At 40.9% G+C, this 24,003-nt stretch overlaps 3 non-coding genes across 3 annotated transcripts; 2 read left to right on the top strand and 1 right to left on the bottom strand.

Annotated features, from left to right (window-relative positions):
• Positions 1-12,987: 12,987 nt before the first annotated feature.
• On the top strand, positions 12,988-13,059 carry trnaq-uug (transfer RNA glutamine (anticodon UUG)). Its single transcript has one exon. It is a non-coding gene; the product is annotated as a tRNA-Gln (tRNA).
• A 171-nt stretch (positions 13,060-13,230) lies between these two features.
• trnat-ugu (transfer RNA threonine (anticodon UGU)) lies at positions 13,231-13,303 on the top strand. The gene has a single exon. It is a non-coding gene; the product is annotated as a tRNA-Thr (tRNA).
• A 6,445-nt stretch (positions 13,304-19,748) lies between these two features.
• On the bottom strand, positions 19,749-19,821 carry trnaf-gaa (transfer RNA phenylalanine (anticodon GAA)). The gene has a single exon. It is a non-coding gene; the product is annotated as a tRNA-Phe (tRNA).
• Between the last annotated feature and the right edge of the window lie 4,182 nt (positions 19,822-24,003).

The following is a 24,003-nucleotide window of genomic DNA, read 5'->3' on the forward strand; positions in this document are numbered from 1 at the left end:
AGCAGAAATATAGTCAGGTACTGTGGCGCGAGATAAAGCACATTTAGTGCTTTATAGTTAAATAGTAGTAGTTTATAATCAGTGTGAAATGTGATTGGGAGCCAGTGCAGTGTGGATAAGATAGGGGTGATGTGGTCATATCTTCTAGTTGTAGTAAGGACTCTCGCTGGAGCTTGTTTATGCACCTGTTAGAACATTCAGACAGTCAGGCATCACAGTAATCCAACCTGGAGGTAAAAAAAAGCATGAACTAGGTTTACTGCATCATGGAGTGGCATTATATTTCTTACCTGAGCAATATTTCTGAGATGAAAGAAGGCTATAGTGATATTATCTACATCCAGCCTCACATGGGGAACCTGTCCTGAGCACATTTAAGCAAACACATGCTGAAAGGAGGGAATTAATGTTTTTACATAATTATAGTCATTTTAATGTATAAACTACACTCGGGTGGCACAGAGGTGCGGTGTCACTGTCGCCTCACAGCAAGCAGGTTCCTGGTCTGAACATACCAGTCAATCGGGGGTCTTTCTGTGTGGAGTTTGCATGTTCTCCTTGTGCCTGTGTGGGTTTCCTCTGCATGCTCCAGTTTCCTCCCACAGTCCAAAGGATGAGGTCAACTGGCTTCTCTATAGAGATATTGCTCGTATGTATGAATGTGAGTGTGAATGGCTGTCTGTCTCTCTGTGTTAAACCTGCGATAGACTGGTGACTTGTCCAGGGTGTACCCGGCTTCTCCATCATAGTCAGCTAGGATTGGCTCCAGCTCACCGACGACCCACAAAGGAAATGCAGGATAGAAAATGGATGGATGGAGGGAGAGAAAAATATACTCTAATAATTACAGAATTTTATATTTTAATTATGTGTTTTAGTGGTGCCTCTACATTAGGGGCCTCGGCCCCAACAGAGAATATATTAGAAGAAAAGAGACACAAAGCTGTCTATGTGTCAGCCCTGTGATGACCTGGCGACTTGTCCAGGGTGTACCCCGCCTTTCGCCCGTAGTCAGCTGGGATAGGCTCCAGCTTGCCTGCGACCCTGTAGAAGGATAAAGCGGCTAGAGATAATGAGATGAGAGACACAAAGCTTCATTTTTATTTGTTTTTGCATAACAAACATTTTCTGATGTGTTTTGCTGCTGATCTTTCAAAGATGCCAGCAAGCCATTAGGCTTTGGAAGTGTGTGTGTGTGTGTGTGTGTGTGTGTGTTAGAGAGGTTTTTGTATTAAATGAACTGATATTCACTTTGAATGCTAATTTGTTTTGTGTCTTACTTTCTCCATGTGTCATATGTGCAGCAGCAGGCAGCTTAATGTTAGAGCTGCTAAGTGGAAGAGAATAGTTAAGGTTTATTTCACAGTTTAGTCATCCGTGGACAGTTATGGTGTTTTATCAGAATGGTGTCTCTGAACTTAACTGAGCTACTAAGAGTAGCCAGAGCAGGGGTTCGGATAATATACATGCAGTATGTATGAAAGAAGACCAGGTGTACTCTGTCACAGAGGTTTTATTGTGAAAAGTCGTGTTCTTCATCAAAGAACTGAACATCTCTGGAGGATGTGAGCAGGGTTGTGTGGTTCTCAGTACTTTGCCCACAATAAGATAACTGACTGCTCCATCTAGTGTTCACCAAGGAGAAAAACCTTTATACATTCATAAATGTTTACTACACATACAGTGTATACATTCGAGAAAGACAAAATAGTTATGAACTTTCGAAAAAATACATAGGCCGCTGTCAAAAGCTGAAAATGAGCCTAGAAATGGAGTTTCGTTCCAAGAATTCGGGCACTACCGAACTTTTGGTTTTTCTGAGACTCAAGTGAATGAAGAATCATATTTAAAAAGTTCTCACAGAAAAAAACCTGCAGTATTTGAGAAAATGATCCCCCAAGTTGTCCATCTAGCGAAAAAAACCCTGACAATTTGGGGTCTATATCTCTTTTTGATGGTGCATATCTTTTTTAATATAAAACGCACAGCATTGATTTTTTCTGTGGCCATTACCAATCCCACCATGTATACATCCTGTGAATACGAGTCAATTATCTTTAACCAAATAAAAGATACACAAAGTGTAATACGGCACTTCATCAAGATTGAGCAGGATAAACTTCACTCTCTGTGCAACTCATTTTGTCCAGGACAAATTTTTTGAATATCTCTTGAAACCAATGTCAATCCGTTAATTCAGAAAGATAACTAGCATTTGAAATTAAGTATTCATTGAATAAAGGTTAATTGTAGTTATAACTTGTGAACCAAAATTAAATCTCATTCCACATTTCAGTAGGACTGATGGTCCAGACCTTGGGTGGCCAATCCGCGGCTCGCGAGCCGCATGCGGCTCTTTGCCCGGTGTCATGTGGCTCTTACGTTCATATCGAAGTTTGTGGGGGTTTTTTATGTGCGTGTGCGCTTTGCTTGAGTTCAATATGGTATTTTCGTCAAATGCATCTTCGCTTTGCTTGGGTATATTACGGTATTTTCAGGTCATGTCAAATGCGCATGTGCGTGAGATAATCACTAAGTTTTTGGGCAAGGTGTATCTTGTGTCAAGTAGCCTCTCAAAATGGCAATGAAAAAATGCACAGCAAAACGAAAATATGAAGACGAACATAGGACATTTTTAACAGAGTGGGAGAGTTTATACTTTTTTGTTGAATGTAATGGCAAGCCATTCTGCCTTATATATCAGTTGTCATTAGTTCATTTCAAAGCTTCCCGCCTCCCTGAATAAGCAAGGAGCCAGATATGCAACACTAATTGAAAACCTGCACGAAAGCTTTGTAACCCGGTTCCGTGATATACAACTGAAAAGGCCACAGGTTACGTTCCTCGTCGACCCATTCAATGCGGAGACGGACTGTTTGAAAGCCCCGCTTGTCACAGATGAGGCTGCGGCTGAGTTGGAGATGATCGATCTTCGTGAGGAAGACCAACTGAAACCTGTTTTGAGGGAAGGCACCATTGAGTTTTGGAAAAGTGTGCCATTGGAAAAATACCCGAATGTGAAACGGGCTGCGCTTAAGATACTGTCAATGTTTGGGTCAACATACGTCTGCGAGTCTGTGTTCTCTACCATGAAACACATGAAGTCAAAGCATCGTTCTGTTCTGACTGACACCCGTGTGAAAGAACTGCTTCGAGTGGCAACGACGGAATACAAGCCAGATTTGAAGAGGATTGTTCAAGGCAAGGAATGTCAGAAGTCCCACTAAGCAACATGCATAGTAAGTGCACACAATATTGATTGCTGTAAATGACTGGCCTGTGGTATTAGTACTGACTGAAGGAGTAAATTTCTCTCATGTTGGCGTGTGACATTTACTATTAATCTGGCTGAGCAGAGGTGCGTGAGCGTGTGTGTCTGTGAGGGAGGGGGGGGCGATGTTCATGTGCGGTCATGTGTATGGTGTGGCTTTTTTTTGGTAATGCCATGACATTTACTATTAATCTGGCTGAGCAGAGGTGTGTGTGTGTGTGTGTGTGTGAGAGAGGAAGGGATGGGTGATGTTCGTGTGCCCATGTGTATGATGTGGCTCTTTGCGGTAATACAGTAAAAAATGTGGCTCTTGGTCTCCAACTGGTTGGCCACCCCTGGTCTAGACTATAAGATTTCTTACAGAAACACTTTAAAATCAAAATGCAGTTCTTCATAAATTTTTCTATGTATGAAATTATTGACCACACACTGAACTACTCAAGTCAACTGCATGAATTTGTAAGTCCAAGTGAAGGAGTGTGAATTATTTCTTTGGGAGGGGGAATGGGTTTTGGTCAGAAAGAAAGGCACCAGGCACATCCTGAGTAACAATATTCTTTTTAGAAATAGAAATACTGGTATATGTGCCTACCTGTATTATCTTAATAATCTCATCATTTCTATCTTTTGAATATTGGATTGGAATCTTTCAGTAGCCCTAACAGATAACTTAATTGATTTACATAGACATCATTTACATACCCTTCTTTTCCATCAGCCTTTTCTTTTTTACTGAGAAAGCGAGTATATTCTCTATAGCAGGTTTTTAATGTCATGATGTGTTTGAAATGTAGCGCCCCGATTCTCGGAACGGGACTGAACGATAGCGCGTTCTGACAGTGAACGCGCTGCGCAATGATTGACCTACTTACCCATTAGGCTTGCTCTGATTGGCCGAGCCGTTACTGGTAGCCTCATAACGACTGAATCGGGAACCTTACGCGCTTGAAGAAAGTTTGCTTCTTAATATAATTTCTTTGATTAACTGCAGGATTTCAAGTGGAGAACTTTTTATATACGATTCTTGTGGGTATAAGTAATGTCATCAGGGGCGTATCAAGCTTTCCAAAAGTGGGGGTGTTCTGGAATGGGGAAGCCATATCATTAGAAATCGGTTTATGGCTATATACACGCCCGGCGTGTACACTGTGATGTACTGTCAATGACCGATATGGAACTTTTTCATGCCCATGGTCCATGGATGCAAATGAAAGGGAGGACAGCACAAAGCCTATAAATCCAGTTGACTCCAGCCAAGTTCTGCATTTCATGCAGAGATCTATCATGTTGGGTTTTGGTGTTGTTACTGCCAGGGCTATGTAATTATTCAGTAAGTGAAGGCAAAAAGTATTGAGTGATAATTCTAGGTAACAGGATACTGTTCTATAACAGAGATGTCAGTATTGCTGCCTACACTGGTATACACTGATATAAACAAAACCAAAAACTTCACATAGCCCAAGAAGTCATACACAGTGTATAGATCATACACCATCATGCATAACAGTTTGGACTGGGATCGCTTTGTGTGAGCAGGAGGCATGGCTAATCAGTTCATGTTGGAGAAGCACAGCATCCTGGAAGGACCTCTTTAGTATAGCATTCAAATAAGACGGGGCAGTTCCTGCTTTTAATGTCTTTAATTATTCAAACTTGTGTACAAAACTTGTTTGCATCATACATTACATCAGGTTTAATGCATAAAATTTGAAAATGATGCAATAGACTACACATACAACAAACACTTAATGGCCAAATAACATTACTGTACAACAATTATTGAACATTCATTCGATTTGAAATGCCTTTAAATCTCAATTGAAAAACTCTTCTAAAAAGTGATAAGCAGTTATAATGCATAAAAACTAGACTTGGTACAAACACACACACTCGTAATAAAAAACTTGCCTCAACTGACTTTACAACTAGTAACTACTACTATTTAACATCACTGTCAACAAATCCTGACAACCTTACTTTACCCTGACACACTATTTGTGTTTGAAACAACCAAATGTGTTTTTTCTTTGCTCCTTATAAGAAACAAATTGTTGAGCAATCGTTTGTCTGTCCAACAGGTCAAGTTTGTTCTTCTGAACATGACACACAGCTACACTATTAAGACGTGTTTGTGTCATGCTACTTCACAGCCACGTTTTCAGCCTTCGGAGGCTACTGAAACCCCTTTCAGCTTCTGCTGAAAATAAAACTGGTGCACCACGGATCCTTGATCTTGAAATGAGTGCAGTGGTTGAGTGATTGAGCAGTAGGCTACTCAAAGTAGTGGCACATTTGCAAGCCTGTAGGTGCAGGGGTAATATAGTCAACTTACTTGGGTCTTCTTGAAAAAGGAGTCAATCGTCCCCTGCCTTTTCCTTTTCTGCATCCTTGTCAATATTGCACGACAAAAGAGGACAGCATTAATAGTCCTATGGAAATTAACACAATCTTTTAGGGCATGGCACCTGGGACAACTGTTTGAACAACGGCATCGCAAGCACTTTGAGAAGGGTCTGTGTGCAGAGCCGCAGAGCCAGGCACAGTAAGCACCACATGCGACGTCAAACCTGGAACGGTGAATCAGGAGCGGTAAAACTGGTGTTGGCTCTGCAGCTCTGCAGACAGATACTGTATTATTGAGCGCTTTCAGCACGCTACGCAAACTGGCTATTATATTCACGCAACCGCTGATTGGTCGGGTGAGAAAAACTGTTTTTGTGTCCGTTGCGTGGCTGTTTTTTGTCTAACGTTATGGCAATAGTTTACTTCCTTGTTACACATTTTATAGTAGCTGTATAATTTTCATAATGATGTCATTTTAATCTGACAAAAGTGCGGGGGATGAAATTGTGTTTCACCAAAAGTGTGTGTGGGGGGGGGATGAAACGCACGCATCCCCCGCGGGTGATACGCCCCTGAATGTCATGATGTGTTTGAAATGTAGTGCCCTGATTCTCGGAATGGGATTGAATGATAGCGTGTTCTGACAGCAGCCTAACAGTACAATTCACATTTTTGGACACACCTAATTCAAAGGGGTTTTTTTTTTATTCATGAAAAGACACTTCATGTCATAAAGTCATGATGGACTGTCGTTTCTCTTTACTTAGGTGAGCGGTTCCTGACATAATATGGATTACTACCAGTGTCGAAGAGAGCTACTTACTGTATTTTTATTATTTACTGTTGGGGTTCACCCAGAAAAGAGACCCTGGATTCCTTCGTGCTGACGCCTTTCCCTCGGGCCCGAGGACGAATCAACAGCTCGAAAACAGACAAGGGAACACGTGTGAGTTGTTCACATGCCAGTCTATTCGCTCAGTCACTTCGTCCCAATGAAAACATTTTTGGAAACGTCTTATAGTGTTTCTGTGTTTATGTTTTGTCTTCATGTGTGTGTGTGTGTGTGTGTGTGTGTAATGGGTGTGCGTCTATGTGGAAGTGTGTAATGATCTTGAATCAATCATAATATAAAAACATATTTTTGCTGACAGTAAGGTACAGATAGATATCAGAGTTTTGGCTTATAATCAATATTATGTCTGATTTTCATGGAATAGTATGGAATGTTAAACATAGATAATGTCTCGTCTATGGAGAAGGTCAAAAGACACTAGTTTGCACAGAAAGGATCTTAATAATTAACATGAATAATTCTTAACACATGAATGTGTGTTCAGTCAGTAAATTACATCTTGATTCCATCAACATAAGTAAAATAACAAATAACAGTATGTCTTTAATAATGCTAAAACAAGGAATGTTATAAGATAATAAACATAAATAAGAACAACTTAACCACAAGAACAATGAGAATATGTCTGAAAGAGAGAGAACAATTAAACAACTAACAGGATTAAACTCATAACTAAATTAGGTTAATGCTTTTAAACTAAAAATCCTTAGAATCATAAGATCTTAATTATAATTATAATGTCATTATGAAACTAATCTAGAACTATAAAACTAACATTAATCACGGAATGCATTCATTAATTACGGGATCTATAAAACTAACACTAATCACTACCATAGTATATTTCAATATATTTCAGTATATTTCATAGCTTTTTATGAAGCTATGACCTAAGGTTCAACTGAATGAATTAACATGATTGTGCTCCCATCACCCAATCAAGCATCCAGCCAGAGCAGGTCATGATATATTTTACCATATTAACATGCCATTGTTGTGTGTTATGCCTGATGTAAAGACTCTCGTCTCTGTGAGCCTACCACACAGATTTAATACTTGTCATTTTTAGGGCATACCTAACAATGTGTTTTCTTTCTCTCTCTCCCCCCCCCAATCTGTCCCTCTGAGTTACATGTTGGTCCTGGGATTGAGATGCTGGCCTCTTCTGCCCCTCGGACCTGCTTGATCCATCCTGGTGCCCTGTGTCTGGTCGGAGTTTTATCGCCCCACTCCTGTGAAGGACGGCCCCATGAGGACAGTTGAGGGTTATACCTGTTAAAACTGTTAATGTTATAGTCAGGCTGTCTGTTGTTGCCCAAATGAGGATGGGTTCCCTTTTGAGTCTGGTTCCTCTCGAGGTTTCTTCCTCATGTCGTCTGAGGGAGTTTTTCCTTGCCACCGTCGCCACAGGCTTCATCATTGGGGATAGATTAGGGATAAAATTAGCTCATGTTTTAAGTCGTTCAAATTCTGTAAAGCTGCTTTGCGACAATGTTTATTGTTAAAAGCGCTGTACAAATAAACTTGATTTGATTTGAACATGATCATGAACTTTAATTCTACCATTTCAGAGTGTGTATGGGTTGATCTGACACTAAAACAGACCTTCAGACACTTCTCTGTTCAAAATACACATTTATAAACAAAATGTTCCCAAACAATGTCCAGCCGGACCTAAGGTCGTTTCAACTATAATTTTGACACAGAATAAGCTAAGAATTTCACTAAACTTACATATATCTACATATATCCTGATTTAACCTACTGATTCTGATTCATATTCTGATCATAATCTACATATAATAAAATTTGACCCAACATTTACTATTTACTGTTTGATATCAAACGCATTAAGAAGGCAAGGAATTCCACTAATTAACTTTTGACGAGACAACACCTGTTAACTGACTCCCTCATGAAGCTGGTTAAGATAATACCATTAGTGTGCAAAGCATCATCATGTGCCATGTGTTATTTCATAGTTCTGATGTCTTCAGTATTGTTCTACAATGTAGAAAAGAGTCAAAATATTCTGATTCCCACAATATACAGCTTCAGTATTATATATGTGGGTTTAATACACTCAGATAATGACATGCCCTTCCTCAGGACAATCCAACAGTGTAATTACTCCAGTCAGAACAGAGAGACTCATGGGTCCACAGGCATTGTGGAATTCTGGGATGAGGATCGAGCCGAGCCTTGTCTTTAGTGCACTGGCTATTGAGGAATATGGAATTGTACCATGAGGGCACAAAGATTTCTTTATGATACAAATGACATAACATCACACCAGAAGGAAACACTTTAAGCAGAAGAATTATAAAAATGTGATAATTTGATGATTCTTTGTTTTTCTGGCAGCACTGTGACACATGTGCAGTTTTACATGTTCACCCCACATGGGGTCTTCAGTTTCTTCCCACCTCCAAGAAAACAAGACAGTAGGAAATGTGCTGGGATAAAATGCCCCGAGGTGTGAATGAGCGTGTGAAATGGTTTGTACATTGCACTCTGTGAAGGACTCACATCCCATTCACGGTTTATTCCCACATTATGCCCAGGAGATTCCAGTACAGGCTCCATAATCACCACGACCCTGACCAGTGTATAATGGTTACCAAAGAATGAATTCTGTCTCCTAATAATGTAACATGTGGCATCAATATAATCCCTTTATAAATCTTCAGACAGAAAGAGAGATTCCTGCTAAACATTTCTCAAAATCATCAGCAGAGCTGCCTACAGTATAACAAAACTGTGTGAAAGTTTTTGTACAGTGCAGTTGGATTTCCTGTCACTGTGGGCCGCAGAGCGCAGTAGTATAGTGCAGAGTCGGATACAGCAGCAGAGGAGATGAGCAGATCCACTCGGTTATTTCCTTCAACTTCAGCAGACATTTTTGGGGGAATGTTGGGACTTCGACCTCCACTTTGAAGAACATAAAGAAGGAACTCGGGTTTAGATTTTGGATTTTGTCTGTACCAGTGCAGGGTGGCTCCTGTATAGCTTGTTTCGTATTTGCAGGACAGAGTGACATCACCACCTTCATGAACAACTTCATGGGTGAAAAGTGACTCTATTGAATCTGCCATGGAGTCGCCGGTCATAGAAAGCAGAATATAATGTTTTTAACCTTTACATAATCAAGCCAGAACTACACAAGTCAGACCCACATTCTGCTGTTTTTAACACCACACAGACTAATTAATCACTAATTCAACACTTAATATTTCTGAAGTCACAGAAAAACGTTAACTCACCGAGTGAGAGCCACAGACACATGAATATAACAGTGAACATGACGAATGGTCTCAGCTGAATGACAATATTCTTTCTGTGCTCTGATATATTCAGATCATAAAGGTTCCTGAAGCTCCGCCCCATAGCATCACATGACAGTGTCACCAATGTTATTGACTGATTGATGATTCTTACTGAATAATCCTGGCTTTACATTCAGCCTCACATATGGAACCTGATTTTAGCACATTGTAAGCAAATGCAAACTGGAAGCAGAAACAGATAATAGTCACAACTATGTAGTGCAAATAATTTAATTTTAAAATCAATTATTATTCAATAATTACATCAGGATTTTAAAAAAAATCAGGTTTCTGGTAGACAGTTGAGGTTCACCTTTGGCAATGTTGCCGCAAATCTGTGCCAAGGTCGTATTTTCACATGCAAATTAATTTTGTGGCAAACCTCTGGCGCACTTGTGGCTAACTTTGTGGAAAACTTACAGTAAACAATTGATCCCTAATTCTATTTTTTTCTGCAGGTTTGCTAGAATGTTTGCTGTTTGCAGTAAATTAGCTGGCTGTGAGATGAGTGCTCAGGGACTGTGTACAAAGTGCAACACCGAAAAGATTTATCTCATCATCTGTAGCCGCTTTATCCTGTTCTACAGGGTCGCAGGCGAGCTGGATCCTATCCCAGCTGACTACGGGTGAAAGGCGGGGTTCACCCTGGACAAGTCGCCAGGTCATCACAGGGCTGACACATAGACACAGACAACCATTCACACTCACACCTACGCTCAATTTAGAGTCACCAGTTAACCTAACCTGCATGTCTTTGGACTGTGAGGGAAACCGGAGCACCCGGAGGAAACCCACGCGGACACGCGGACAACATGCAAACCCCACACAGAAAGGCCCTCGCCGGACCTCGAACCCAGGACCTTCTTGCTGTGAGGCGACAGCGCTAACCACTACACCACCGTGCCGCCCTTCAGTAAGGTTAATATAGCATATTTATGTCACACAAAAATGAAACTGTGATTGCACAGGTGCAAGCAGAAATCATCGTGTTCCCAAATAGAGTAATATAGATATTTAGGCACTGCCTAAAAGTGGCGCTCCTGATGAGTGTATGAGCAAAATATTTACAAGCACACAAAATCAGCCTGACTAGAATAATAATGTTATCGCATATGAACCATCAAATTGTGCAGTGCAGTGGATTTCATGTCAATAAATTGCTGCATTTTCTTGTCACATTGACACCAAAAAAGAGAGACACATCACAGTTATGAATATGTATTTATTCCTTTATTTGACACTGCATACCATGCGCCAGAAACAACACCATGACATTATTATGGTGTGACTCTGCTGGGTGCCTGGTGGACAGCAGGGAACCAGCGCTTTCACTTTATAGCATTACTGTATAGTTATGAAACAGTTTCCTGGTTACATCTTTCATAGTTATTGGTCCGGGAAGTTTGAATCTGTGAATATATTTCTAACTTTACCACAGTTCAACCCACGCATGAAATAGAACTTGATTAAATCATGTTAATGAGCCATATTACCCAGTTTATTCTCCACACACCTCAATCAAACCCTTGGTTCAGAAATGAGTTTAAAGTTATCGTATTATAATGTGAAAAGTTACACGTTTTAACAATATAAATTATCACATCATAACGTAAATTGTTTCATGCAGTAACGTGAAAATATATTGTTATAGCATGAAAAATATATTGTTATAACAAAAAATTTTTCACAGTATAATGTGATACTGATTTTTTTTTTTTTCTGGTGTGGCATCAATACGCTTCGGTATTTTATACAGCGTCCTTCTTGTGTCAGGAATCTTCAGAACTTTTGCACATGCAAAGAGAAAATATTCACAATATTTCTGCTACTTGTTTTCGTCATGAGACACTCAAGTCTTGCCCTAGAGGATCTTAAACAATGTTTTGAAATATGCACTGACTGTCAAAAGTTGCCCGTAAAAACACTTTTGTTTTTGGTTAAACAATCTATTGTGCCATTTTACAAACCCTAAACTCAAATCCTGTTTGGAATTAGGAATTGCAGGTGAAATGTGTGTTTGTAAAAATCCCTGTAGGGTTGAAGCTCTCCAGTGCTTGAGTTTCACTCCCCTGATGTGATGTATGCCAGGGGTTCTCAGCCTTTTCTGCTTTGAGGCCCGTCTATTCATACTTGTAACGAATCAAGGCCCATTAAAAAGATCCCCAATTATTTTGGCTCATCTATTCTATTAGAATCTAATAATCTATTGTAAAGTGTATTAATGGGATGCAACAAACGAAGTTTAGCGGGGGATATAGAAACGGGTTCTGTCCATCCGTCCGGCTGTCTGCCTGTTCATCCGGTGTTGTTGATGGTATCAAAGGCTCAAAGAGAGAGATTTGAGTGCAAGATGTTTTGAAGAAACTGCACCTTCCTCAGCAGCAGTGAGAACTCACAAGCAACAATACATGCACCACTTCTCTCAGGTCCCAATATTTTCAGATCGGAGCCTGAGAGGCTTCAGCTGGCATGCCTTTGCAAAAATAAGCGCTTGAAAAATTGTTTGGAATGGAATGCTTAGAGAATATTTGGAATCCTACTGCAATAAATACAGTAGAATTAGATCAGAATTAAATTCCTAGCATATACAAAATTACAGGCTTGAAAAAATCATATTTTTCTATTCCATTCAGATTAAATTTTATTTATTTATTTACTTTTCAGTTGGTTGTAAATATCTACCACATATTACAACATCAGTAGATATTTTATATTTTTAGATGGAAAATATAAAGTTTTATTTTGCGGAATGACATGCGACCTTTGACCTGGATTTTCATGTGGTTACAATATAAATTGCCTGTTGACATTGAAAAACTACAAAACTAGAAATTAATACAAACAACAATGAATGATTAACCATGTAGCCAGCAGTCCAGGGGCCCTTTAATTTTTTTTTTCCTACAGACTGATTTAAGGTTTTACCTTAAATCGTCATGTGTTGCTGGAATTTCATTATATCCTTCAAAGGTTTGGCTGTTTCATGTCTGCAGGATCCTGCTCCAAGTTTGGGATGGTTGCATGAGATGTGTGGAGGAAAGCAGGTTCATGTTACTTTTGCTTTCTTTCAGCATTGAGGAGTGTAGTTTGTGTTTGTCTAAGCCTCTGACCAAGGGCATGTTTATTTTTTTTGCCAGGGCGGTGGCAGTATATGGCAGTGATTTCATGGTGAAACAATGCTCTAGCTGTGTTTTGGTTCCATAGTGTAATGGCTAGCACTCTGGACTTTGACTCCAGTGGTCTGAGTTCAATTCTCAGTGGAACCACTGAAGCCTTTGTTTGAGGGTTCTGAACTAACATGCACAGACTGTCTCAACTGCTTGGTCAAGCAAGCTGTCATGTCCTAAACCCTTTGTTTCCGTCAAGGAGCTAGTCTTCTGAAAATTAGCTCAATGGTGAGAGCACTGACCTTATAAACCAGCTGGTGTGAAAGTCAGGGCTCCATAGCTCAGTGGTAAGAGCGCTGGTCTTGTAAACCAGAGGTTGTGAGTTCAATCCTCACTGGGGCCTGTAAGGGACATTTTGAATGTAGAAAGGTGATCCTGGCAAAAGAGGGGATATTGAGAACACTGACAGAAGGTGAACAAGTGCTGCTCATGATTTCTCATCACCTGAAGACCACTTTCTGCTCTGGAGAATGATATGTGGCAGATCACAGAATCCAGGGACACATGTCGGCCCGGGGGCATTTTGAGTTATTGACAGATTCAGAAAGTACAGTTTCTAAGCTTTCCAATGATGCCTTCCATGTGGAGATCTGACAATATTTGAAGAATGTGTGGCCTTTTGAAAGTGTATACTTCTTAAAACAGGAAAGGGAGAAAATCGCCCTCAAAGTTTTCCATCTCAGCTACTCTGGGTGCAGGGCGGGCACATAATGCTGCTCATTTGCATGACATTAAGGAAAGCCCTACCCCCTACGAGCTAGCACGATGCTACTTTCATGTAAACAAAGATCACCACGTCAATTTTCCTTCCATGCAAAGTATGCCCAACACAATTATGAAGTACAAAAATAAATCCTAAAGTATACTTTAACGTTTTGTGGTTGAAAAATTACTCACACCGTAAGAAAGAAAGATAGCACGATGATGACACAACTAACACAACACTAGTTTCATGTAAAGCCTCGGTCACAACCGGCCGTACAGTACGCGCTCCTACAGCCGGTCTACGCACAAAAAATGCAAGAAACACACGGAGAGCACGCATGAAACGCACGAGAGCGCGCGTGTGAGATGTGCTGATTTTCGAGCCGCAGACTGGCCGCAGAGGTTCGTTGTCATGTCAAACAAACTCTACAGGTGTTTACGTTTTTTTCAGGTTGCAAGACAAAATTACGGCCAACACGCGTCTTTCTCCGTGAACAAAAAAACCCCCGCAGCGATTTGGGAAACGCCAAAAATCACACGGCCAAAAAATCGTACATCTGGTTGTGACCTAGGCTTAACCAAACCACAACACTCTCCGTTACATGCAAAAATAACCACACAGCCTTAGATTAATAAACTCACCCCATCAGAAAGAGAAACGGCGCCTTGCACACACCAATGCCTCCGATGGAATGTAATCCTAGAACGGTCCGTGTATCATCCGATCATTCAAGTATTCCATTCAATCTGGAAAATGAGGTTGCGTTTTTTTTGCTAGAAATGGTGATCTCCGATGTAAATACCGTGTGTCTGTTTACTTCGTGGTGTTTCAGCTCCTCTGCGCTCTGTTTAGTAACTCATTCCATAGTGAAATCACACGCCTGTATGCAGTTAAGTAGCCATGCGCTCAGCTCGGATCATACAGCTGATTCGCAAAAAAAAAAAAAAAAAGACTTAAATCATCATGTGATTGGCCCATATGGTAATTTACCCACACCCCCCAGCAGGCTACAGTCCTGACAAAAACGAGACAATTTGCAACAAAAAATGTATGCTTTTCCAACAAAACAATCTATTATCTGAAATACTGATTGCATTCTTCAAGATCTCAACTTGCACATGATGGAAAAAAACAAAAATCACAAATTTCGAAAAAAAATGCTTCTTTTGCGATTATCTCGGATTCGTTTCGGCCTACATGTGTCCCTGGATTCGGTGAAGGGTCACATATGGACAGTTTGAAGATCAGTGAGATGACTGAGGACCTGAAGGTGTCTTTCATGTGCAATTTCTGCAAAACACTTTGCACAGTTGATAACATCAACCAAAAAAAGACCTCAAATGAAGCCTATAATGAATTCAGAAATAACTCAGATGCTCATGAGTACTTGGGAAAGCAATAGACCCCTTCTGTGTGGTGGCAGGTGATAATTTCTTCTGGGGGACAACCAGACCCTGTCTTTCTTGTGAGCAATGCTTAATCAGACCCTCCAGGATTTCACGATGTTGCCATTTGCAACATCAACACAAATTCAACCAATCCCCGCAAATTCAGGGCGGTGTTGCAATTATATCCAATCACCGCAACTTTCCCGCAAATTTGACCAATCGTTGGCGTCGTCTTGAGGTGACATCGACAAACTACCTTCTGCCTTACTTCCGTGTATACGTTCAAAAGAAGCAGCATGTGCGAGTCAGTGTTTATATAGGCTTAAATTCTGTTACTGAAAGTGTGTTATGTTTACAGTGAAGGACTGTGTGCACTTTACATTATTTTTTACTTAATACAAGAAATTAATGGATGCCAACATTTTTGCCAAAATGGTATTTTATTTTCCATTGTTTAGGTAGTTTCAGCATCATACTGTGAGATTCTGTTCAAATTGTTTTTTTCTTCTATGAAGCCTGAGCCATTTATTTTATTAGTTTATAATTATTGTTTAATTTAGTCTTCAGGAGAGACTGCCTGCACACAGTACTAGTATTAATAGTTGTTTTTTTTCTTACATGAAAGCTGAGGCATTTATATTATATTTTAAGGGAACTTCATGTTGTGCTGTGAGGTTCTCTGCACTTTAACTTTTGAACCAACAGGTGCATTTGGATAAGTAAAGCCTATTTTTCTGCATTTTTGTAGTCCTGGTAATCTTTTATATTGGTAAAGTTGTTTATAGGACCATTTCTCAGTGTCTTTGTTTTTTTAATCAATAGTTTTTCAGTAATAACTTAATATTTAACATATCACTCAATTTTAATCACAAAAAGAGAAAATCGCAAAAATTTCTTGCAACTTTCACTTCCTCCCACAATGTAATCGCAACAAAAACCTAAAAAACACCGCAACTTTCATTGCAATTTTTTGGAAACCCCCCGCAACATCAGACGTTTTAGCCTGCAACAATCACAAAAAGGCCCGCGGAATCCTGGGGGGACTGACTAATAGGTCTGAAATATGGTTCATTTTTGCCCTGTTTTTGGTTGTTCCGATCGTTCAAACAGAGGAAAATAAAAAGTATTACTGTCTCCCTGGAACTTTGTCTTGAACTTCTGATTGTGGCTTATTAACTTGACTTGGGCATTTCATCAGAAAGGAAATATCTCTGAACTGGGAGTAGGAGATGTTTTTCACTGACAGTATTTATCTGTAACTGACAGTGAATCCCTTTGTTTCACTCCAGTTTTGATAGCCCACAACAGCAATGGCACGTGAGAAAAATTCTCTCCAAGGCCTGCCATACAGTCACAGTTTGCGACCATGAGCTTGCCATTTTATTCACTGGCAATCCACAGAGTTAGAAGTTTTTCAGTCATTCTTTGCGAGTGCTTAACCTGGAATTAACCTGTAAAGAATTTTGTTGTTTAAACACGTTTCAACAGCTAATAAATTTACTGGTGACATTAACAGTATTGACACCAATTAAAAATTAAGGAACATACAAGAACATTTATTTCTGCAAAGTATGAAATGTTTATTGTGAACATCATAGCAATGTCTTCAATATTAACAGGGCTGAAGATTAATAACACTAATATATCCTTTTAAACAGCTTCAGTAATGTACATTTTATACAGCTAACACTTAATTATCACTGACCCAAGAGCATGTTCTTAGCTAGATACCCTACTCATCCTCAGGGTCACAATTGTTTATGCAGTTGGCAGACCATTCACATTCGCCATGGGTTTTGACCTTGTTGCTTTTTCAGTCTTGTTATTTCTGTTGCATTTGTGAATTGAGTATAGCATGTTTTATGCCACTTGATGCTATTGGGGTCCAGATTCATGTGCTTTTGTAAATATTCAAAAAACTCAAAATGTTCCTCATCTTTATATCTTATGCGTTCTTCAGCTTTGGTCTTTAAAGTCATCATTCCTGATTCACTTGCTTGACGTAAAGTTTTGTCATTCTTGTTCCTTCCACAGTCTCGTTGACATATGAAGCACTTCTGGAAGTCAATATCCCTTCCTCTTTTTCTCTTCTTGGAGCTGAATAAGGGTTCCATGACTGACTAAAAAACAAGGGATCCACAACACAAATAGTAGTGTCTCAGTGTACAGTTTTTAAAAATGTGAGACTTAGAAATGAGTGCAAAAACTCATACTTAATGTAGCTTTGGATCCGTTAGCTCCATTCCTATAGAGACCGACTACTTTATATAAAATATATGTCTTCACCAAATTCACGTGTTCTTGTCTTTGTTCCAGCTCCAAGGTGTCTTCATCCAGGCTGTGTTAAAAACTGGCAAGCAGGCAATCTGTCTAGTTTACAATGTCTTGTAAGGCTGTCTTGTACTGTCTTGTACAATATCACATCTGCACCTTGTCTCCCATTTTATAAATAATATGCATCATGTTACAAAACACATCAGTGTTTAATTGGCAGAGGAAAACTACTTTCGTGTTGAATAAAGCCACTGATTTTCTCTGTTTTCAGGTACACTGCTGCACCTTCTAGGATCTTCTAGATTGCTGCCTCTGGAACAAGTGACCTTATTGGCTGCTTTTTCCAGTTCTTCCAAGAAAAATCAAACCAAAATGTTTGAAGTATCATATTTTTAAGTGAATAAAAGCAGGTCTCTGATTGGACAACATAACATATGTTGCACACTCATAAAAAACAATATATATTGCAGGTAATGGAGTGAAATTTCTTTGATACCCATAATGCTTCGGTGGTCAACCTGTAGGCAGTTATGAACTATGGCTTACACTTGTTATTTTGGTTATTTAAAATTGTTAAATTATTATATTTTTCTGCTTTTCCATGACTTTTGAAATATTTTAAAACATTCTATTTGTAGTTTGTTTGTTTTTTTTTTTTTAATTTCAGTATGCTTGAAGTGGCGGCACGGTGGTGTAGTGGTTAGCGCTGTTGCCTCACAGCAAGAAGGTCCTGGGTTTGAGCCCCGTGGCCGGCGAGGGCCTTTCTGTGTGGAGTTTGCATGTTCTCCCCGTGTCCGCGTGGGTTTCCTCCGGGTGCTCCGGTTTCCCCCACAGTCCAAAGACATGCAGGTTAGGTTAACTGGTGACTCTAAATTGAGCGTAGGTGTGAATGTGAGTGTGAATGGTTGTCTGTGTCTATGTGTCAGCCCTGTGATGACCTGGCGACTTGTCCAGGGTGTACCCCGCCTTTCGCCCGTAGTCAGCTGGGATAGGCTCCAGCTCGCCTGCGACCCTGTAGAAGGATAAAGCGGCTACAGATAATGAGATGAGTATGCTTGAAGTGAATGGTGGACCAAATCTGATATATATATTTTTTAAAATTTGGAATTTAGCATTATTTTATATTGGAAAGGCTTCATTAATGATAAGTGTGGATGTTATTTAATATAACCACATTATTTCTAACCATCAAAGACATATAATTTTTGACACCAAGATCATGTTTGTATCTTCCTGGAAGGTAAAATTACATATTTTTATTACATTTCTGGTAGCCATATTGAATTCCAAGAGGGCCACCAGATAAAATCCTTGTTGGTAGATACCAGAACATCTATTGAACAAAAAACTTAGGTTTAACCACAACTTTTATGGTGTAGATTGCTCCAGGAGTCCATACATTTAGGTAAAGATTGTCCAATAGTCAGTTTCAAAATGGCTGCCAAGGGATAGTCAGAGGCATTTCCAAAGATGCCAACCACCATATTTCTGTCTCTTAGGAACCATTTTAACTAAAAAAAAAAAATGGTTGGCAGCTTTTACCCCTAGATGTGCGGGTGTGTGTGTGTGTGTGTGTTATAATACCATTTTTATCCTCCAGACTAACAGGCCACAAGGTGGCGTGCATGACTGGTAATTACTATTATAACACTGGCCACTTGGCAGTGTGTATGACTGGTAATTACTAACACTGGCCACTAGGCGGTGTGTATGACTGGTAATTTCTATAACACTGGTATGGTGGCAGGCACGCACGGGACCGAAACCATCAGAAAACAACTTGATGAGTTTCTTTATCCATCCACACTCTATGTCTATGGGGCTACACTCACGCGGATCAAGAACGCACACCAATGCAGATAATAGTATAGAGTCCGTGTGTACACAAAAGAAGGCATTGGTGCAAATGACATCACCTGTGCAGCACCGCTGACCTGGAAATCAAAGTCCTTCCCAGACCATGCAGCGCAAAGGGCAGCACCGATCTCCGTAGCCCTCGGCCTCTCGCCTATTACATAGCTCAGGTTACAGTGGGGGGCTAGTCCTCTGGGAACCGCAAAAGTTTGTCTCCCCACTCGCATCTGTATTGCAACGTGCCTTGCCAGACGGCAGTAGGTACCATTTTTATGATGGTCTTTGGTATGACCCGATCGTGAGTAGAACTCGTGATCGACCAAAAGGAGCATGCAATTGAAACAATCTGGGCATGTTAGCTCGGATGCTGCAAACAAAGCCTTCAAAAGTTCCACTGACAGTTGAACTCACATTACTGGAGTTAAAGTTCAGAGTGCTAACCGTTACACCATGGAACCAAAACATAGCTGTAGGATTGTTTTCAGCACCAAATTACCGGCACATACTGACATTGCCCAGGCAAAAAAAACCCACAGTCTTTGACATACATAAACCACACTCCTCAATGCTGAAACCCGGGATTGAACCAGGGCCCTTTAGATCTTCAATCTAACGCTCTCCCTACTGAGCTATTTCAGCAAGCCCACTGCTAGAAGCTCATTGTGCCGAATTCGGGCTAGGCATGGCACATCAGGGTGGCGTAAGCAGCAGCCTTATTTGTTGCGACGGTTGCATTTGTTGCAGCGGGTTGTCGACGAGCCTCGTGGCCCGTGCTTGGCGCAAGCAGCGAACGTGGGTGAAAACGGAGGCTTTGGCTGATGTGGCTTTGCGAAAGTAAGTGCTGCAAATGGTTTTTTTTGTCACACATGACTCTTAGCCCCTCAGTTAGTCGTGGCTGAATGGTGAAGGTGATGAACTTGAAATCTGTTAGGGCTTCCCCGCACAAGGTTCAAATCCTGCTGGCTATGTGTGGTTTGAGGCCTGTCGAGTGCTACTTGTATTGGTTTCACCTGTGCTCTTGGTGTGAAGCAGGGTGGTGGTCTTCCTTTGATCACCACACATAGGTATTTGAGCAGTGACCCAAGTGCATCACCAACTCACGTGGTCAGCACAAGACCTGCATGCAGTCAACGATGCGTCTCACTTTGGTGTCTGGCCAAGCGGACTACGGAGCAGTGTTCGGCTAGCGGTATCCAGTGGAGAAGTGTTCTTCTATCTTGATCCTGAGGTCTGTTAAGTCCTGCTTACTAATGTTCGGGATGGTGTACTGACACCACGCTGAAATCCAGTTTTGCATCTTAAAGTACTGAAACGGATGCCTTGATGATTCCCTATGCAATTCAGCATGCTTACGAGTAAGTTTGAGATTCTCTTTGCCATACGATGGGTGAAAACTGGTCATTGCAGTCCATTGTAGGGTTTCATTTTACAGCGCTGGCTTTATTTAGCAGCGCTGCCCTTAGATGGTTGTACATCCAGTGAATCAACTAGGCTAGGTCGTAGACTCGTTCACATCCAACCTGAGGATTTTGCCTCCCTGAAGCGTATGCGTTTTGAAACGAAGTGCAGCAAAGCATCTCCTGACATTTGTCCATGCTGTCATGAGGCCCCGTGTGCAGTCATGGCCACCTGGTTAAAGCGATGTCCTTGACGTCCACTCAACGTCTCCCACGCTGCTTTGAATGTGCCGCCGACTCCATCTGAAATTTGGCTTGCCTAAAGGCAGCCGAAGCCTTGTTTTGTGGTGGCTTTTACCCGAGCTTGCCTGGCAAAAGAGGTATCTGTCCTAACCAGAAAGGGCTTCTCTCCCAGACAGGTCAAGTCAAAGCACTGTCGTAAAACGTTTGCAGAAAAGTCCGTCTTTTCTGCAAACTTGTAAAAGCACTGCCCAGAGTATTGCAATAGTTAGCCAAGCGCATGGCCCATGCACGAGAGCAACATGAGACCTCAGCATGTTCTACGCCGGATTCAGTGTCATTGCAGTCCATTGACTCCTCCGTCATCGCCCGAGACAGTGCTTTGACTCGACCTGTCCATCACTTTCTGACCCAAGTGCATTGCCAACTCACGTGATCAGCTCAAGACCTGGGTGTGGTCAATGATGCGTCTCGCTTTGGTGTCTGGCCGAGCGGACTAGGAGCAGTGTTCGGCTAGCGGTATCCAGTGGAGAAGCATTCTTCTATCTTGATCCTGAGGTCTCTTAAGTCCTGCTTACTAATGTTCGGGATGGTGTACTGATACCATGCTGAAATCCAGTTTTGCATCTTAAGGTACTGAAACGGATGCCTTGATGTTTCCCTACGCAATTTAGCATGCTTATGAGTAGGTTTGAGATTCCCTTTGCCATATGATGGGTGAAAACTGGTCATTGCAGTCCATTCTAGGGTTTCATTTTACAAGACTGGCTTTATTTAGCAGCGCTGCCCATAGACGGTTGTACATCCAGTGAATCAACTAGGCTAAGTGATCCAGACAAAAGATGGCATATTGAGAACACTGACACCAGAAGATGAGCAAGTGCTGCTCATGATTTCTCATCATGTGAAGACCACTTTCTGCTGGTGAAAATGGCCCCAGATGGACAGTTTGAAAATCAGTGAGATGACTGAGGGCCTGAAGGTGTCTTTCATGTGCAATTTCTGCAAAACACTTTGCACCCAAGTCTCCATCAATGCACAGTTGATAACATCAACAAAAAAAAGACTTCAAATGAAGACTATAATGAATTCGGAAATAACACAGATGCTCATGACTACTTGGTAAAGCAATAGACCCCTTGTGTGTGGCATCAGGTGATAATTTCTTCTGGGGGACAACCAGACCCTGTCTTTCTTGTGTGCAACGCTTAATGGGTCTTAAATATGGCTCATTTTTGCCCTGCTTTTGTTGTTCTGATCGTTCAAACAGAGGAAAACATAAAAAGTATTACTCTCTCCCTGGAATTTTGTCTTGAACGTCTGATTGGGGCTTAGGAACTTGACTTGGGCATTTCTTCAGAAAGAAATATCTCTGAACTGGGAGTAGGAGATGTTTTTCACTGAAAGTATTTATCTGTAACTGTCAGTGAATCCCTTTGTTTCACTCCAGCTTCGATAGCCCACAACAGCAATGGCACGTGAGAAAAGTTCTCTCTAAGGCCTGCCATACAGTCGCAGTTTGTGACCATGATCTTGCCATTTTATTAACCAACAATCCATGGAGTTAGATATTTTTCAGTCGTTCTTTGCAAGTGCTTAACCTGGAATAGAGCAGAGGTTGTATTCATTCACGTAACTTCCTTGCGAGTTTATGTCCGATGAATGAAGTGGTGGTCAGGCAAACTGATTTGGCTGCTGGCATGTAAAGAGTTAGTGAAACTGTCTCCGATTCTTGCTTTTTGTAGGCATCTTTGCAGTGATTGCTAGGATGCTACAAGTTTTGTTATTGGGTGTAAACAAACCACAGCTGCTGGATTCAAAATCTTCCCTGCCCTTCCCTTTCAGCCAACAATAAGTTTTGTTTTTATATATATTTTTTTTTATTACAACAGAGAAAATGCTGTGAGAAGGTACATTCCAACATCCATGTAGGTAAACCTAGGCCACAAATGGACATCATCACTCCAGTCGTTTCAGGTAATTTTGCACGGACCATAACTATAATAAGCTCTAACTTCTGCATGTATCTATCCATTGTTTCTCTCATCCAAGCAATCCGGAAGAATAGCTTTTTTTAGTGGTAGCTGTTTTTGAACTGCAGATGTCTGACATTTCCAATATCGCTTGCCTTCAGTATGTAAACAAAGTTCATTTGTCCCCCAGGACAAGGGCAGTCACAGTTGCTAATCTAAGTGTGACGTCAGTGCAAGGGGTCTGTTGCAAATTTTGGCAATGTGCCACAAACTTATTGAAGGGAACTTATTTATAATCTTACTATCTGGTGTGACCCAGATGAGGATGGGTTCTCTTTTGAATCTGCTTGCTCTCAAGGTTTCTTCCTCATGTCATCTTGTGGAGTTTTTGGTTGTTTCTCAGAGACAAACCCTTAAATGTTGTACGAAAAAAAAAATCCTTCAAGATTGTTTCCCAGCAAAACAAGTCCTAGCCACTGACATAAGCAGTTCTTGGTTCTGGACCAGCAAAGATTTGGTGGCACTCTGGGACCAGTTTTCCTGGCTGAGAGCTGGTTCTTTGGCTGTGGAAACTTCAAGAACTGGCTCAAGATTAGGCACCAGCTCAGAACCAGCCCTCAATGGAAAAATGGTGACTTGGTGGACAAGTGGTATTCGAGGGTCAGCAGAGGATCCTCAAGGTTCTGCTTTGGGCTGAATCTACAATAGATAGGTGCTTGATTAGAGCACTGGCCTTGTAAACCAGGGGTGGTGATTTCAATTCTCACTGGGGCCTCTGACCTACCTTCTGAAGGTAGAGAGTTCTGATCTGAGATATTGGGACTGAGGACAAGTGGTACCTGTATCATTCATTTCTTGTGAGTTTTCACTGTTTCTTCAAAACAAATCAGTGAGACAGTTGATATAAAAAAAGAGTGCAGCTAAAACTAAAGGATTCTTATCATGCTGCACATATTCGTAAGTTCCTGGTGACACAATTATAATTTTGGACTATGTAGCGCTAGGAAACTTGGGAGAAGAAGTCTATGAGATATGCATGGAAAAAGCATGAGGTTGAGAAAATTAGTTTTGTTTTTTTTAAGAACCAAAAACACTGGTTAGCTTTTTTTGGTTGGAGTTCTCATTACCTGAAAACCACTGGCTGCTGCTGAGGATGGCCCCACATGAAGAGCCTGAAGATCAGTGAAGTCACTCATGGTGCTTATGGTTTG

This window comes from Neoarius graeffei, chromosome 9, assembly GCF_027579695.1.
Source record: "Neoarius graeffei isolate fNeoGra1 chromosome 9, fNeoGra1.pri, whole genome shotgun sequence".
Lineage (NCBI taxonomy): Eukaryota > Metazoa > Chordata > Actinopteri > Siluriformes > Ariidae > Neoarius > Neoarius graeffei.